Source organism: Pelodiscus sinensis, chromosome 1 (assembly GCF_049634645.1).
Source record: "Pelodiscus sinensis isolate JC-2024 chromosome 1, ASM4963464v1, whole genome shotgun sequence".
Classification (NCBI taxonomy): Eukaryota; Metazoa; Chordata; order Testudines; family Trionychidae; genus Pelodiscus; species Pelodiscus sinensis.
The window spans coordinates 308,465,681-308,480,777 of NC_134711.1; the positions used below are offsets into that span (position 1 = coordinate 308,465,681).

General features: G+C 47.5%; 1 protein-coding gene across 6 annotated transcripts in view; it reads left to right on the plus strand.

Moving 5' to 3' along the window:
* NOX4 (NADPH oxidase 4) overlaps positions 1 to 15,097 on the plus strand; it is a 179,821-nt gene that overhangs the window by 2,373 nt on the left and 162,351 nt on the right. The window contains exon 1 of one of the 6 annotated variants that reach the window (XM_075919394.1): positions 5,070 to 5,404. The exons of the other annotated variants lie outside the window; for them this stretch is intronic. The gene's annotated coding sequence lies outside the window, so the exon portion shown is untranslated. Of the gene's footprint in view, positions 1 to 5,069; positions 5,405 to 15,097 lie in introns of those variants that run through there. 6 annotated transcript variants of the gene reach the window in all.

Here is a 15,097-nt window from a genome sequence, read left to right on the forward strand (position 1 = left end):
TGCTATTTTGTATTTAATTGCCTCATAACCAAGGCATGCCAGATGTGTTTATTAGTCTGCTTCTTCCAGTAGGTGTTTTGTGTAACAAAAATTGTTACTAGCAGCTTTTATTTTTTCCTTTGTTATTTAAGCTCCTCTTCCTGTTTTGGGATTTCACAATATTATTTAAAACTTTAACCCATTTGTCTGATTGCCATCATAGTCCATGTCTGATTTGGAGGCAATTTGCTGCCTACTGTAATTCTCTTTCTGCCATTCTGGTGTTTTGCAGAGTGTAACCCTTTTTTCTGTTGAGACTTTTTTGGATAGTCCACAATTCAATATCACTATTAAGGTTATCATCTGTTAAGAGTCAACCAACAGATCAAAGTACAGGTCTTTAACATTTATTGTTTGCTTTTTAAAATTCTTTTGCACTCCCGTGGCAGTATTCTCATCTAGGAGGTCTGTATGTCCTGCTCTCTCAGAGCTTCAGCCATCACAGCAACATTGGGAGCATGAATGCAGACAGGGCTCAAGTAGCCACCAGCATTTTTACCACTGTATCTAATAGAACTGTGGTAAAAATGCCGGAGTCCTGATCTATGTTACCACTGGAGCTTAGAGACTATGGCAGTGAACAAAGAGTAAGTACTTACATAGAAGAGAATAGGTACAGTGATGTCTGTGAAATGGAGAGGTATTTCCCATGATAGTCTAGCATACACAAGGTCTTAGAATGATTATACGCACATTAAACCTCAAAGAGCTAACTTTACTTTCAATCATTTTTGCCTTGGTGTCCCCAAAACTGAGATGAGTACAGTGTGTTTCCAGATCATTCCTGGTGTTTATATTATAATCTATATAATAAGGTGGGCAGCTAATGACAAAGGAGGATGAATTCAGCAGAAATATGGAAAAGGGGAATTTGGAGAAGGAGAAAATCCCAGAAATAGCAGCTCATCTTAATAAACCATGACCCAGACCATTGATAGGGTTACAGATCCAAACATCTCAAAGGAGAGGTCTCTGTGGACCTGATCCTGCAATCTGTGCCCTTTGAGGAGCTGAGCATTCTCCCACAACTGACTCAATGGGAATTTAGGGAACATAGTATCTGGCAGGATTATCCCTTCACAGTCTTCTGGTAAAGACTGTAGAGTTGAGCCTACTCTTCAGAAAGGAACTATGTTCCTTCAAAGGGTGTATGAGAAAAAATGCCCCATACAATAAACGTGTGCCTCACACAGGAGTGCTGACAAGAGGCTGATCTTTATTTTCATGTCACCGGAAGGCTACAAAAGGTGACTATTCCTATCACGCAACATCAGTCCTCTCCCCCAACTAAAATGGCTGAGAAATAAGGGTGAATCTAAATTACATTCCTCTTTTGAAAGAGGAATGCAAATGAGGGAAATTGAAAATGCAAATGAAGCTCTGATTTACGAATCTCGTGCTTCATTTGCATAATCTCTTCTGATCACCCCCCCCAAAAAACCCCTCCCTTTTTCGCAAGAACCCTGTAAACCTCATTTTTTTCAGGAGTAAGGGTCCTTTCAAAAAACGTTTTTTTTCCCCGAAAGAACCCCATCTAGACTGCTTTTTTTTTGAAAACATTTCTTCCGAAAAAGCGATTAGAAGAGATTATGCAAATGAAGCATGAGATTTGTAACTCAGCGCTTCATTTGCATTTTTGATTTCCCTCATTTGCATTCCTTTTTCGAAAGAGGAATGTAGTCTAGACGCACCCTAAAACACAGAGATCAGTATAGGCTCTGATGACTTCTGCTACACTTCAGAGAATGACTGTTACTTTGTTCAGGTAAATTGTGTCATTATCTTCAGCAGAGTTACAGAGCTCATATGGCATATGAATGTAACATATATCATGAGTACATGGGCTGGATATGAAGAAAGAAACAGACAAAACCCAATCTCATAGGAATGGCCTGGAGTAATGGGTTCCAAGTGGCATGGAAAGAAAATGACTCATACAGTTAGCCACAAGAATTTAGAGTTGCAGTATTGTTATAAAGACCATTCCCCTATGTTGGGGAATCAATTAAACCTGCTGCTGATGTTTGCTCCCTCCTATTTTCATCCCTATTTTGCACTGCATCAGGACCAGATTCTGATCTCTGTTACACCAGTGTAAAATTAGACTAACTTTTTTTATTTTAATAGTTACTCCAGATTTACCCCAGTGTAACTGAGATTAGAGTTTAGTCCCTAATGTTTATAGATATATTAGATATAGATGTACCTGTAAATATATGACCATATGTCAGGGTGGGCAATTATTTTTGATGCGGGGCCACTTCAAGAATTTGGAAAGTGGTCAAGGGCGGCACTATTCCATATTAATAGAGAAGGTGTGGGGTCTGGGATGGAGGCTGGGTGCAGAAGGGAGCTTGCAGTAAGGGATTGGGGTACAGGAGAGGGTGTGGGTGTCTGGGAGGGAGTTTGGGTGCAGCAGGACATTGTGACCTGAATGAGGGGACTAAGGTGCAGAGGTTTGGGTTGTGACCTGGGGAAAGGGTTTGGGATGCAGAATCAAGGAAGGGATATGGGGGGCAGAAAGGGGCAGGGTTATGTGGGTTAGGGGTGCAGGGGAGTGGGAAGAAGGTTTGGGTTCTGACCTAGGACAGGAGGGGACTGTGACCTGGGGCAGGGGATTGGGGTGCAGAATCTTGGAGGGGATATGGGTGCAGGAGGGGGGTATAGGGTTTGGTTTATGGGGGATAGGGGTAAAGGAGCAGGGGCAGAGGATTTAGGTTGTGACCCAGGACAGGAGGCGGTTGTGATATGGGGCAGGGGATTAGGGTGAAGGATCTGGGAGGGGATATGGGTGTAAGAGGAGGCAGAGAGTTTGGGTTATATGCGGTAAGTGTGGGGGGAGGAGGGGCAGAGGGTTTGGGTTGTGACCTAGGAAAGGAGGGGATTGTGACATTGGGTAGGTGATTGGGGTGCAGGATCTGGGAGGGGATATAGGGGCAGGAGGGGGGAAGAGAGTTAGGGTTATGAGAGATGGGGGGCAAAGGGTTGAGGTGCCAGAGTCAGGTTTGGGCTGGCGGACTTACTTGCTTTATCCCCAGCCAGCAGTCTTCTTAAGGAGACTCCCTGGCTGCCCTGCCCTGCCCCTTTCCTGGCTGCAGGGGCCATGTGGTTTTTGAACAGCTACCAGCCTGAGGGGAAGGGTGCTTCCTGAACTGCCTGTTGACAACAGGCAGCTCCCATTGGCTGCAAACCAGCCAGTGGGATTGTGCTGGGGACAGGGGCAGTGCACAAACTCTTGCCTTCTTCCCCAGGCTCACAGCTGTTCAATCAGAACCCTGCAATGGCTGCTAGGGTTGCCAGGTGTCCGGTATTGACCCAGATAGTCTAGTATTTTTGCCTCCTGTCCAGTAAAAAAATTCAGAAAATACCGGACACCTAACCTGTCCGGTATTTTCTTTTTTCCACCCCGCCAGCAGGTGAAAATACCGGACACTTGGCAACCCTACACACACACTCAGCAACCAGGCCCAGCCCCGGCCCCTCCACCGGCCCCCCTTGGACCTCCCACCAGGTCCTCCCCCGGACGTCCCCCCACTCTCCTCTTACCTGGTTCCGCAAGGGCTTTTCTTGTGGCTGGAATAGTAAAACAAAATGGCCTCTTCTTAAAGGGGCCATACTGATTATTTATTTATTTAGCTTAATAACTGCTGTCAGGGTCCCTTTTTTTTGTTCTCAACAACTTTGGTCTCCCCCCCTTTTTTTTCCTCAACAGAATTTTTTTCCCGGTGTTTTTTTGGGGGGAGAGGGGCAGGAGGGGGTTTGGTATTTTTGGTTAAGCCATCTGGCAACCCTAATGGCTGCATTTCTCAGTAGCGGGCAGTGGGCAGGCAGAGAGTTAGCCTAAGGTTCCCTGCTGCATCTGCGGACTGGAGCTGGCGACTTGGCGGACTGTATTCGGCCTGCAGAGAGTATTTTGACCAAGCCTTGCATTTGTCAAACTTTTCAAAACTGTATGACTCCAGTGTGCCCCAATGACTTAAAAAAGTTTTAAAAGAATTGCAGTTAATTGAGAATGGGATTACATAGCTCTCTTCTTCCAAAGAACCCTCTTTCAGAAACACATACAAGCTAAAATGAAGTGCTAAAACTTTCTGGTAGATTTTTTTCCCTCCCACTTCCATTTTCTGGAAATAAATACAGTCAGCCAGAAAAGCTGTTTTTGCCAGAGGTCCAGCAAAATTTGGCTGACTCTAGGGATCTGCAGAAATTTTCTTTAATAAGCACCTGACCTTAATCATGTTCAAACTCCAAACTTTTCTTTCATCTCAGGTTGTAAGATGTGTGATATTCACATGTACTCTGTGATCAGGAATAAGGAAAGAATAAACTGTATAAACAAAAGGCAGATGAGTAAAAATTAACTAAAGTATGCAGTGGAGTCTGCCACATCCCCAGAAATCCTATAAATAATTAAAAGTTAGAGAAACTGACTACTAAGGCATGGACAGAAGTTCACTGATGGACTCTTGAGTTTTCTTGGTCCTTTTATTTTGTGATTCCAGATGGGTTTAATGTCAAATAATACTCTAGTTATTGAGGTCTTATTTGTGATCTCCCTTCTAATACATTCCCTCAACTTAATATTAGGTTTCAGTGCACACAATTGTGACATTAACTTTCATCTAAAGAAAGATCTAAAGATGGGGACTGGGACAGCTGTAATCCCTTTGGGTTGGCAGAGGTGGAGAAAGAGACAGCTATTTACTATATACAGTAAAACTCCAATAGTCCGGCATCCGATTGTACGGCACTCCCTATAGTCCGGCATCAAAATGGCAAGAGGCTAGTGAGTGAGCTTCGGCAAAAAACGAGTCACAAGGCAGCAGCTGAACTGAGCGAAACCAGACGGGATCGAGTCAGTCTGCCACTGGCATTGTGACACGCTGGACAGTTAATAAAAAGGGTTAAAAACACTTTATATACAGTAGTGTGTGTGTGTGTGTGTGCGCGCGCGTGCGTGTGTGTGTGTGTGTGTGTGTGTGTATATATATATATATATATATATATATATATATATATATATATATAAAAACCCCAGCTTATAGTACCTCCTGATAGTCGGGCACCACCTTGGTCCCAAAGGTGTTCTGGATTATCGAAAGTCTACTGTATTTGGTCTGTTTGTCTGTCTGTCCCTCAGCCAGGAGACATGCACCCCTCTCCCAGCTGTACTTGCTGGAGCTGCAGCGGCCATGGAAAGGTACTTCTCACCTGGCCCCAAGCCTCTGTGTTGAGAGACAGGGCTTGTTCTCTCTCCCTGGGGCAGCCTGTGTACTGAAACCCTCATACTCAGCCCCACCCCAGAACAGCAATTTAAATGAAGAAAAACTAAACGAATTTGAGGAAAGGACCTGAGCAACGCCTGGTAAATCTTCTAGTATTATTGATAAAATAGTTTTAGTTCCTTCTAATGCTAATATTGAAATACCCTGCTTAACAAAGAAAAGCCTATTTCCTCCATTACAGCATTCCTCCAACATTCCTTGCAGCAGTACTCAGGGAACTAGGAACCAGTTATGACATCCTGGTTCTTTGGTTCCTCCTAGGTTAGAGCAGCGTAAGGACTACTCTGCAGTGTTCCCTCTAATTTTTCTATCCACGTGCAGAATAGTTTTATTTGCACTGAGGCATGTGTGGATGTCTACCACCATTAGAGACATATCCTGCTTGCTGCGGCTTCTCTGTTAATCAGGTGGATGATATTTCAATCTCTTCTGGGTGGCTGTCCAAGCACTCAGTTTACAGGGGACATTGCTACCCTGAAACACGTGCCAACTGGCAGTGGTCCCCATGGGACCCTGTGTTGCTGGGGATAGCTGGAAAGTAGCACACTCCACCTATTTCTGTTCTCCACCCAGATCTATCTATATATCTCTTCCCTCACCTGTATATACTTCCCTGCTCGTACTGGTTGAACTTCCCAAATCCGGGACTCTGGTCTGACAACATCCGTGGCCCGGAAAGAAAGACCATTGATGTTGCTGGACAGGAGAGCCTTGGAGGTGAGGAGCATGACCCAGCTTGGAGTCCTGTGAGTGCTGGGGATCTCCAGCTAGGCTGGCAGGGGCTGGTCCTATGGTGGGTGGGGAGTCCAGCGCTGGTGAGCCCCAGGCCAGGGAGACCCTGTGGCAGCTGAGAGGAATACCCAGCCTTGGACAGGAACCCAGGCAAGGAACTCAGGTGGCAGCGGGGCTGGTGGCAGGTGTGGGGAATCCTCAGCTGGGATCCCCAGCTTGAGCGTATCCGGCGGTGCCTAGGGGAGATCCCTGGCACGAGTGGGGCCGGTGGTGGCCAGAGGGAAGCTCCAGCCCGGAACGCCAGCAGCAGCAGAGCTAACGGGAAACCCCGTCCTGGCCGGAAACCCTGGCGAAGAGGAGCCGGGAGCGGGTGGGATGAATTCCAGCCTGAGGAGGCTGAGCCTCGGAGCCCTGGCATGGGGCCATGAGTGAGATGGCAAGCCCCTGGTCTGGAAAACTCTGTGGTTTGGGACCACTCAGGTCCCGAGGGTGCAGACCAGGGAGGTCCAACCTGGACTAGCTTTGTGTTTGCCCAAAGAGAAAAGGCAATCCAGTGTATTGGATGCTAGCACGGGACTCTGAGTTCAGTTCCCTACCGTAGTACAGGCTTCCTGTGTGATACTGGGCAGTCATTTTGGATACTGCTACATTGCAGAAAAGCACCCCATGGTGGTGAGTCTCTCATCCCAGATCAACTGACTGGTTGGTGGGGCTTTTGCTGTAGAGACATATCTGCTTGTGTTGTGCTCTGAGACCCTTCGCCCTTGCTGGGTCTCTAGCTCAAGTAGGAATGCTTACACTGCTGTTTTTAGCATGGTAGGAGGAGCCCAGTGAATCTGTGCCAGTCAGTTTTTTGCAGCAAAGATGTACATTTAGTTGCATCCTCAGTTCCTCGTCTGTAAAATGGCGATGAGAGTACCTCCCAGGAGTGTTGTGAGGGAACATACAGTAGAAGTTTGTGAAGTGTATGATGATAATGGAGAGCAGTTAAGTACCAAGAGAGACAGAGGACTCCTAGCACCAGCTGGTAAATTGGCTTCCTCTTTTTGCTCTGCATGAAACAATTTTATGTGCTGCTTATGTGAGGTAATATCTTCTGTTGCTAGACAATGCCAGTCTAGCAGGGGACAAAGAGCAAGGATGCCATTTTGGGAGGGTAGAGAGGTTGCAGCCATGGGAATCGGGATGCTGCTTGCTCTTCTTCCCATTTTCCTATATGGGAGCAAGGGGAAGTACACAGTTTGCATGCATTCCTCTCACTCTTGGCTGGTGAGGGGAGAAGAGAGAGGAGTAATTAATGCAAGCTGTGTACAGGCCAAACCATAGATATTGCTAGACCAGAGAGTCCCGGACAAGAGAGGTTCAACCTATACTTTCCTCTTGCTCTCTAATAAGGGAATGGAAAGAAGAGCAAACACCCTGGGGACTTAAGCCGTCCTGAACAAGGGAGTTTACTGGATCAGAGGAAGTCTCTCCCAGTGTCTGTCAGCAGACCTTGCCTGGCTCCCCTCCTGGTAGGTGGGCTCCACTGCTGGCCCCGGCTGCTGGGCTCTCTGCCTCTGAGCTGCCAGCCGGGCTCTCCTCTTGGCCATTGGACAGACTCTGCTGCTGGCCCCAGTCGCCAACTTGGCTCCACAGCCAGCCCCAGCCACCAGCCCTGGCTGCTAGGCAACTTGTCTCTGGCCAAGATCTGGGCCCTCATTCCCTGGGGCCTCTCCCCTAGCTGGGCTCTATGCCTCTTATTGCTAGGCTCTGCTGCCACTTTGGCTGCTGGGCTCCTGGCTGCCAGGCTATGCTGCTGACCTGGCTGCTACTGAGCTCCCTGCCTCAGGCTTCCCGACCCCAAAATGCCACCTGGCTCCCTACCCATGGGCCACTGGCCCCCGTGACACAGGACTCACAGCTGCCGGGCTATCTGGTCCGGCAACATCTGTAGTCCTGCCAAACCATAGATATTGCTAGACCAGAGAATCCCGGATAAGAGAGGTTCAACCTATACTTTCCTCTTGCTCTCTAATAAGGGAATGGGAAGAAGAGCAAACACATTCTAGTATGTGGGGTGCAGCCCCACACCCTCTGGAAAAGGTGCCCTTAGATGAGAGAGGATTGTATGCCTGCTATATTATAGTTAATTAATGGGGATATGTTCCTCTCTAAAACTATGATTTGCCTTGGAGCAATAATCTTCTCTCCCTCCATCACTGTTTGAAAATCCAGAGGTCCACTTTATTGAGCCATTTGTTACTACCTGATAGTTTTAAAGTTGCCCAGGCAGCACAAAGGAAGTCGGGAGACCATTTAGAGATCACTTGGAAAGAATGAGTTTCTTGGCGATATGTTTGAGTTCTCGGATGTTTATTAAGAGCAGATTTAGGTCTCTAGTTTATTTCTGGACCTTCTGTAAACTGTAATTCTAGACATTACTCATTGTGTTGCTTTATCCATAGTTTTCCAACAACTCATGAGCTTGTCACAGCTAGCACACTGCCCAATTTGATTGCTGCTCAGTAACAGCTTAAATGAAGCATTAGTGAATCCTCATGACATTTTTCATCAAAATACTTGAATTACACTCGGTTGGAACTGTTCTGCTTTTTTGAAAAGTAGTTTCACATTTTGTTTGTAATGATGATGATGGACATTAACATGAATTCATGTGAAAACAGGGTATTATATTGAATATTTATCAAATAACACTATGACAAAATACAGATAATTGTTGCTGGCCCATTTAGACTTCAACCTGATTCCAGCAGAGGGCACACCTTAATTTTTCATAGAAAGGAAGGCTGTTTCTCATGCTCCTCCACTCCTGCCTATCCTCCATCACTCTTCCTGTGATGTGGTAGACTAGGTCCAACCCTGTGTTGGAGACCTAAGGGTTCTGCCACATGTATTGTAGGAAATGGAGAGGCCCTCCAAGGAGGCTAGAGTGGCTGCAAGGGAAGTAGCCAATCAGAACCCAGCAGGGCTTTATAAAGGAGCTGCAGATCAGACCAATAGTTAGTTGCTGCTTGGAGCTGGAGGAGAAAGAGCTGCAGGCCTGGAAGAGCAGGCCATGGACTGCTCAGTGTGGGGAGGAACTGGAGAGTGAGATGCTCCTGGCTGGCTGCTAGGACTGAGTAGTGACTGAAGTTGGGCTACGGGATGATAGTGCCTTAAGAAAGGAAGCTTTGTGGATAAAACCGCATATCAGGACTGGACTACTTAAAGATGAAAGCTGGGGGGAGGGCAGGATTGCTTAATGCTGACCCTCAGGCAAGTAGATCTTGTGTGCTCCAGTCTCATGGTGGGATAGTGGGGAGTCTGAAGTACCAGATCCAGGCAAGCCAGGGGCCTCAGGTTCCCCACCCCTGTCTTAGAGAGAGAGAGAGAGAGAGAGAGACAAACCCTGACAGAATGTATATCACAGAAGGGGTCTGTGCTGGTTAACGTGCAGACAGTGTGTAACTCAGCCAGAGTGCTGAGTCACTGAAAAAAATGCCTGAGAACCCCTAATGGGGTCCCCAGAACTAAAGAAGTCAGACATACCCAACCAGAGGGAGGCACTTGTGAGCAGTGGGTGCTGACTCCATTAAGCTGTGCCATGATGTTCCTATGCAATTCAGTACTCTGAGATTTGGGACTTTGCACCATTATAACTCCTTTGCTTTCCGTGTTGCCTTTCAGATTTATACCAAAGTGAGTGAAGAATTTTTATGGCGTAGTCATGTGGAAGGCTCATACTGGGGGAGTATGAAGTTTTGGGATATGTGGCATGCATACTCATGAACTGGAGGAGTTATATGCTACTGAAGGGGAACATATGAGAGCAGCAAATGGGGGTGATGTCTCATTAAGTGAGAATGAGCTACTAGTGACCTACTTAATATCTCTAAGTAAGGGGAACCTGCAGCCTTCTTCCCAGTTATCCAGCAGACCATATACTTATTTCTATTCCAACTATACCTTGACATAATAATGCTGATTATAAGGTACTGGGTGATAGTAAAACATATTTCTCTTTCATCTGACTTAACAGAAATATTGTCCAAAGACTGTTGTGTGCCAACAGTAAAAAAATAATAGTTTTTTTATGGCAATAGTGATAAACCTTTGCTACATACAGATTATAATTGCTGTAAAAAAAAAGGCCCACTTCTCCAGCAGGACAAAAATGCACAAGAGTTCCCATTAGGGTATGTACAAAAAGCAGAACAGAGCTAAGCCTCCAGTAGGGGGTCCAGAATCTTTCTAGTCATTTTATGCCAATACATCACTCAAAGAGCCTGTTGCTTCTATCACTCGTGCTGACGTAACTGATCTGAAATGAGCAGAGTCATTCCCATGTAAAACAAATGTAAGTGAATTCTGAATTTCTGTGAGTTATTTCTGGGAAAAAGGGGCTGGGTAAAAATGTCTGTGTGACAGGACCCCGAGGGTCTAGGACTACGAGGACTATTGTGCCACCTTTACTGTCTGTTCTAGGTTGTCTCTCACAGTGCCTTATGGTGGCAAGCACTAAATCCCTCCAGGTGATGTTACCACTCAGTACTGGTGCATGTTAAGCCCCACACCCAGGGCCATCCTTAGGATTTATGGTGCCCTAGGCAGGATTATTAAACTGGAGCCCCTATGCCTGACTTGCTGTAGGAATAGAGAGCATACTGATCAAATCTGCAGTTGAGAAAGCTGGGGGGTTGCCAACCCTTTAGAGAATAGAGCTAATATTCAGAGGGATCTTGAAAATTGGAGAACTGGGCTAATGACAACAAAATGAAATTCAGCAAAGATAAATGTAAGGGTCTATCCTTAGGGAAGAAAAACCAAATGCACAAATACAGAATGGGGGATAACTGGCTTAGGGGAAGCATTGCTGAGAAAGACCTGAGAGTTGTGGTGGCTCACAGCCTCAGCATAAGTCAGCAATGTGATGCTGTGGCAAAAAAGAGCAAATGCTATTTTAGGTTGCATTAATGGAGGGACAGTATGCAAGTCATGGAGGTGATGGTACCACTCTAGTTGACACTTGTTAGGCCTCAGCTTGAGTACTGTGTCCAGTTTTAGTCAATAATGTATAGAAAAGACCTGGAGAAACTGGAAAGGCTCCAGAAGTGAGTGAGAAGCTTGCCAACCCTTTGATCATCTAAGTCATATGAGCAAAGACCGGAGGGCATGCTTAGTTTGGAAAAGAGGAGATTAAGGGGTTACATGATAGAGGTCTTCTACACTTGAAAGTATACAAAAAGACGGAGATTTTTTTTTTTTTTTTTTTTTTTTTTTTTTGCCAGAGAAGGCAGAAGAAGAGGCAATGGGTTCAAACTATAGCATAGAAGATTTAAGTTAGATCTCAGGAGTGACTTCCGAACTATAAGAACAATAGGATAATGGAACAGACTAGGGATGTTAACTATGGGTTATTTTACTAGTCGAGTAATCGATGGAATTTCCATCGACTACTCGATTAGTTGATAGGTACTTCTGCATTCCTCCTCGGGGGGGCACTTGTACATCTCAAAAGAGGAATGTGGAAATCCGCATGCAGCAGGGGCTCAGTGGGGTCTCTTGTACATTTCAAAAGAGGAATGCGGAACTCAGTGGGAAGTCACACTGACTCTGGGCTGCACGCAGGTGTGCCACCTTTGAAATGTACCAGAGTCCCCACCCGGGGCTCTTGTGCATTTCTAAGCAGAAGCACAGCATGGAACTCAGAGTCAGTGGAGACAGCAAGTCCCTTGCTGACCTTGAGCTCCATGTTATGCTGCTGATTTGAAATGCTATGTGGAGCCCGAAGTTAGCTGGCAACTCCCCAGCTGATCTCAGGCTCTGTGCTGCATTTCAACAGAACCCGGGATCAGCTGGGGACTCCCCAGCTGACCCCAGGTTCCACACTGCATTTCCCCAGAACCTGGGGTCTGTTGGGGAGCGACAGTGCCGCACAGCTGATCCTGGGCTCAGCTGTGCGGCACCAGTACTTTGAAGTACCCTCTGTTCTCCCCCCCCAGCTAGTGCGCCCCCCCCCCCAGCAGACCGGGATTTTCTCACCGCGGAGGACGCGGGCGGCAGGACCGCGGCGCGTCTCGGCGGTTCCGCCGCCCGCGTCCTCTGTGGCGAAAAAAGCCACTCCGCATCTCCCTGGTCTGCTGGGGGGGGGGTAGGGGCGCAGCTAGTGCACCACCCCCTCCCAGCAGACCAGGCTTTTCTCGCTGCTGGTCAGTTTCAGCAGCGGCTGAATCAGGACGCCTGGGGTAGAGCAGCTGGGGGGCTGCCGGGTTGGTCCCACAGCGCCGAGGTGTGGCGCTACTGGACCAACCCAGCAGTACCCCAGCTGCTCTGCCCCAGGCGTCCCCAAGTCAGCCGCTGCTGAAACTGACCAGCGGCTGACTGCAGGAAGCCCGAGGCAGAGCTGCTCTGCCCCGGGCTTCCTGGAATCAGCCGCTGATCAGTTTCAGCAGCAGCTGACTTGGGGACGCCTGGGGCAGAGCAGCTGGGGTGCTGCCGGGTTGGTCCAGTAGCGCCGAGGTGCGGCGCTGCGGGACCAACCCAGCAGCCCCCCAGCTGCTCTGCCCCAGGCGTCCCCAAGAGCAGCTGGGGTGCTGCCGGGTTGGTCCCGCCGCGCCAAGGGTCGGCGCTACCAGACCAACCCAGCAGCACTCCAGCTGCTCTGCCCCAGGTGTGTCCGATTCAGCTGCTGCTGGTCAGTTTCAACAGCGGCTGAATCTGGACGCCTGGGACAGAGCAGCTGGGGCGCTGCCGGGTTGGTCCCCGCAGTGCCGCACCTCTGCGCTGCGGGGACCAACCTGGCAGCACCTCAGCTGCTCTACCCCAGGTGTCCCCAAGTCAGCTGCTGCTGAAACTGATCAGTGGCTGATTCCAGGAAGCCCAGGGCAAAGCAGCTCTGCCTCAGGGTTCCTGTAGTCAGTCGCTGGTCAGTTTCAGCAGCGACTGAATCGGGGACACGTGGGGTACAATATGTACCAGTTCCGACTTATATACGGATTCAGCTTAAGATCAAACCTACAGTCCCTATCTTGTATGTAACCCAGGAACTGCCTGTATATGGAGGAGAGTCACCAACTATTGCAAACGCTGTGTAGGCATGCAACCTTCCACAATTTCCTTTCCCAGTATAGGGGACTTCAGGTCTCAAAGTGTGCAAAATTATCTCAGACCCTTCTAGATGAAAGGCACCATGTAAAATAGGATCATTGTTACCATCACCACCTTTATGTGGCTGGAAGGGATCCACATGATTTTTCTCCTCTATCCTTTAAACAATAATTCATAATCAATACTTAGGCATTTCTTCATCTGTCACTGTAACACAGCCCCTCTGGAGTGCAATATGGCATGCCTAAATTGTACACAGTAACTCTAAATAACAGTCCAGAAACTAGAGAATACTTTTTTCTGTTCAGACAATGGTGTAGAGCAGGGATGGGCAATAATTTTTTGCCAGGGGCCACGTCAGAAATTTTTGAAGTGGCCCCGGGCCACTCTGGAAGGAGCAGGGCCTCAAGTGGAAGGGGTGGGGTCAAGATACTTCTCTGCTTCCCCCACCCACAGACCATGATTGTTCTGGAGGTGGGTGGGGCACCTTTGCGCCCCCTCCCAGAGGTTCCCCCTAGGCGCATATGCCCCTGGCAGAGGGAGGAAACTTTACATGCTCTCCCTTCTGCCCCTGGGCCAATCAGAGCTTGGGTGTGGGGAAATACATGAAGTCTCCTTCCGCCCTGCATTCCTCCTAATGCACCCTAATATGCCATTAGCCCTCTTGGCTACAAGGACACACTGTTGACTCATATCCAGCTTCGCATCCACTGTAATCCCCAGGTCCTCTTCTGCAGAACTTCTACTTAGCCATTAGGTCCCCAGCCTGTAACAGTGCTTGGGATTCTTCCGTCCCAAGTGCAGGACTCTGCACTTGTCCTTGTTGAACCTTCATGCTTTCTATCCATCTTACAGTCCATGTATCCAATCTATATTCCCTTAACTTGCTGGCAAGAAGCGACCGTATCAGAAGCTTTGCCAAAGTCAAGGTATATCACATCCACTGACTTTTCCACATCCAGAGTCAGTTACCTCATCATAGAAGCTAATCAGATTGGTCAGGCACGACTTGCCCTTCGTGAATTCATGTTGACTATTCCTGATCACTTTCCCATCTTCCAAGTGCTTCAAAATGGATTCCTTAGGAATCCCCTCTATGATTTTTCTGGGGACTGAAGTAAGGCCGACTGGTCTCTAGTTCCCTGGATTGTCCTTCTTCCCTTTTTTAAAGATGGGCACAATATTTGCCTTTTTCCAATCATCCGGGATCTCTCCTGATCTCCACGAGTTTTCAAAGATAATGGCCAAAGGCTCCGCAATGACATTTGCCAACTCCCTCAGTACCCTCGGATGCATTAAATCTGGGCCCATGGATTTGTGTGTGTTTAGCTTTTCTAAATAGTTCCTAACTTGTTCTTTCCCCACCAAGGGCTGTCCACCTCTTTCCCATAATGCATTGCCTTGTGCATTAGTCTGGGAGCTGATCTTGTCTGTGAAGACAGAGGCAATGAAAGCACTGAGTACTTCAGCTTTTCCCACATCATCTGTCACTAGGTTACCTCCCTCATCCAATAAGGGCCCCACAACCTCTCTGATCACCTTCTTCTTGCTAATATTCCTGTAGAAATCTTTCTTGTTATCCTTCACATCCCTTGCAATTCCAATTACGCTTTCGCCTTCCTGATAACTCCCCTGCATTCTCGAGCCATATATTTATACTCCTTCCTAATCATCCATCCAAGTTTCCACTTTTTGTAAGCTTCCTTTTTGTGTTTAAACTCACCAAGGATGTCCCTGATAAGCCAAACTTGTCGCCTACCATATTTGCTTTTCTTGCTGTGCATTGGGATGGTTTCTTCCTGTGTCTTTAATAAGGCTTCTTTAAAATACTGCCAGCTCTCCTGGACTCCTTTTCCCTCCATGTTAGCATCCCAGGGAATCCTGCCTATCAGTTCTCTGAGGGAGTCAAAGCCTGTTTTTCTGAAGTCTAGAGTGTGTATTTTGCCACTCTC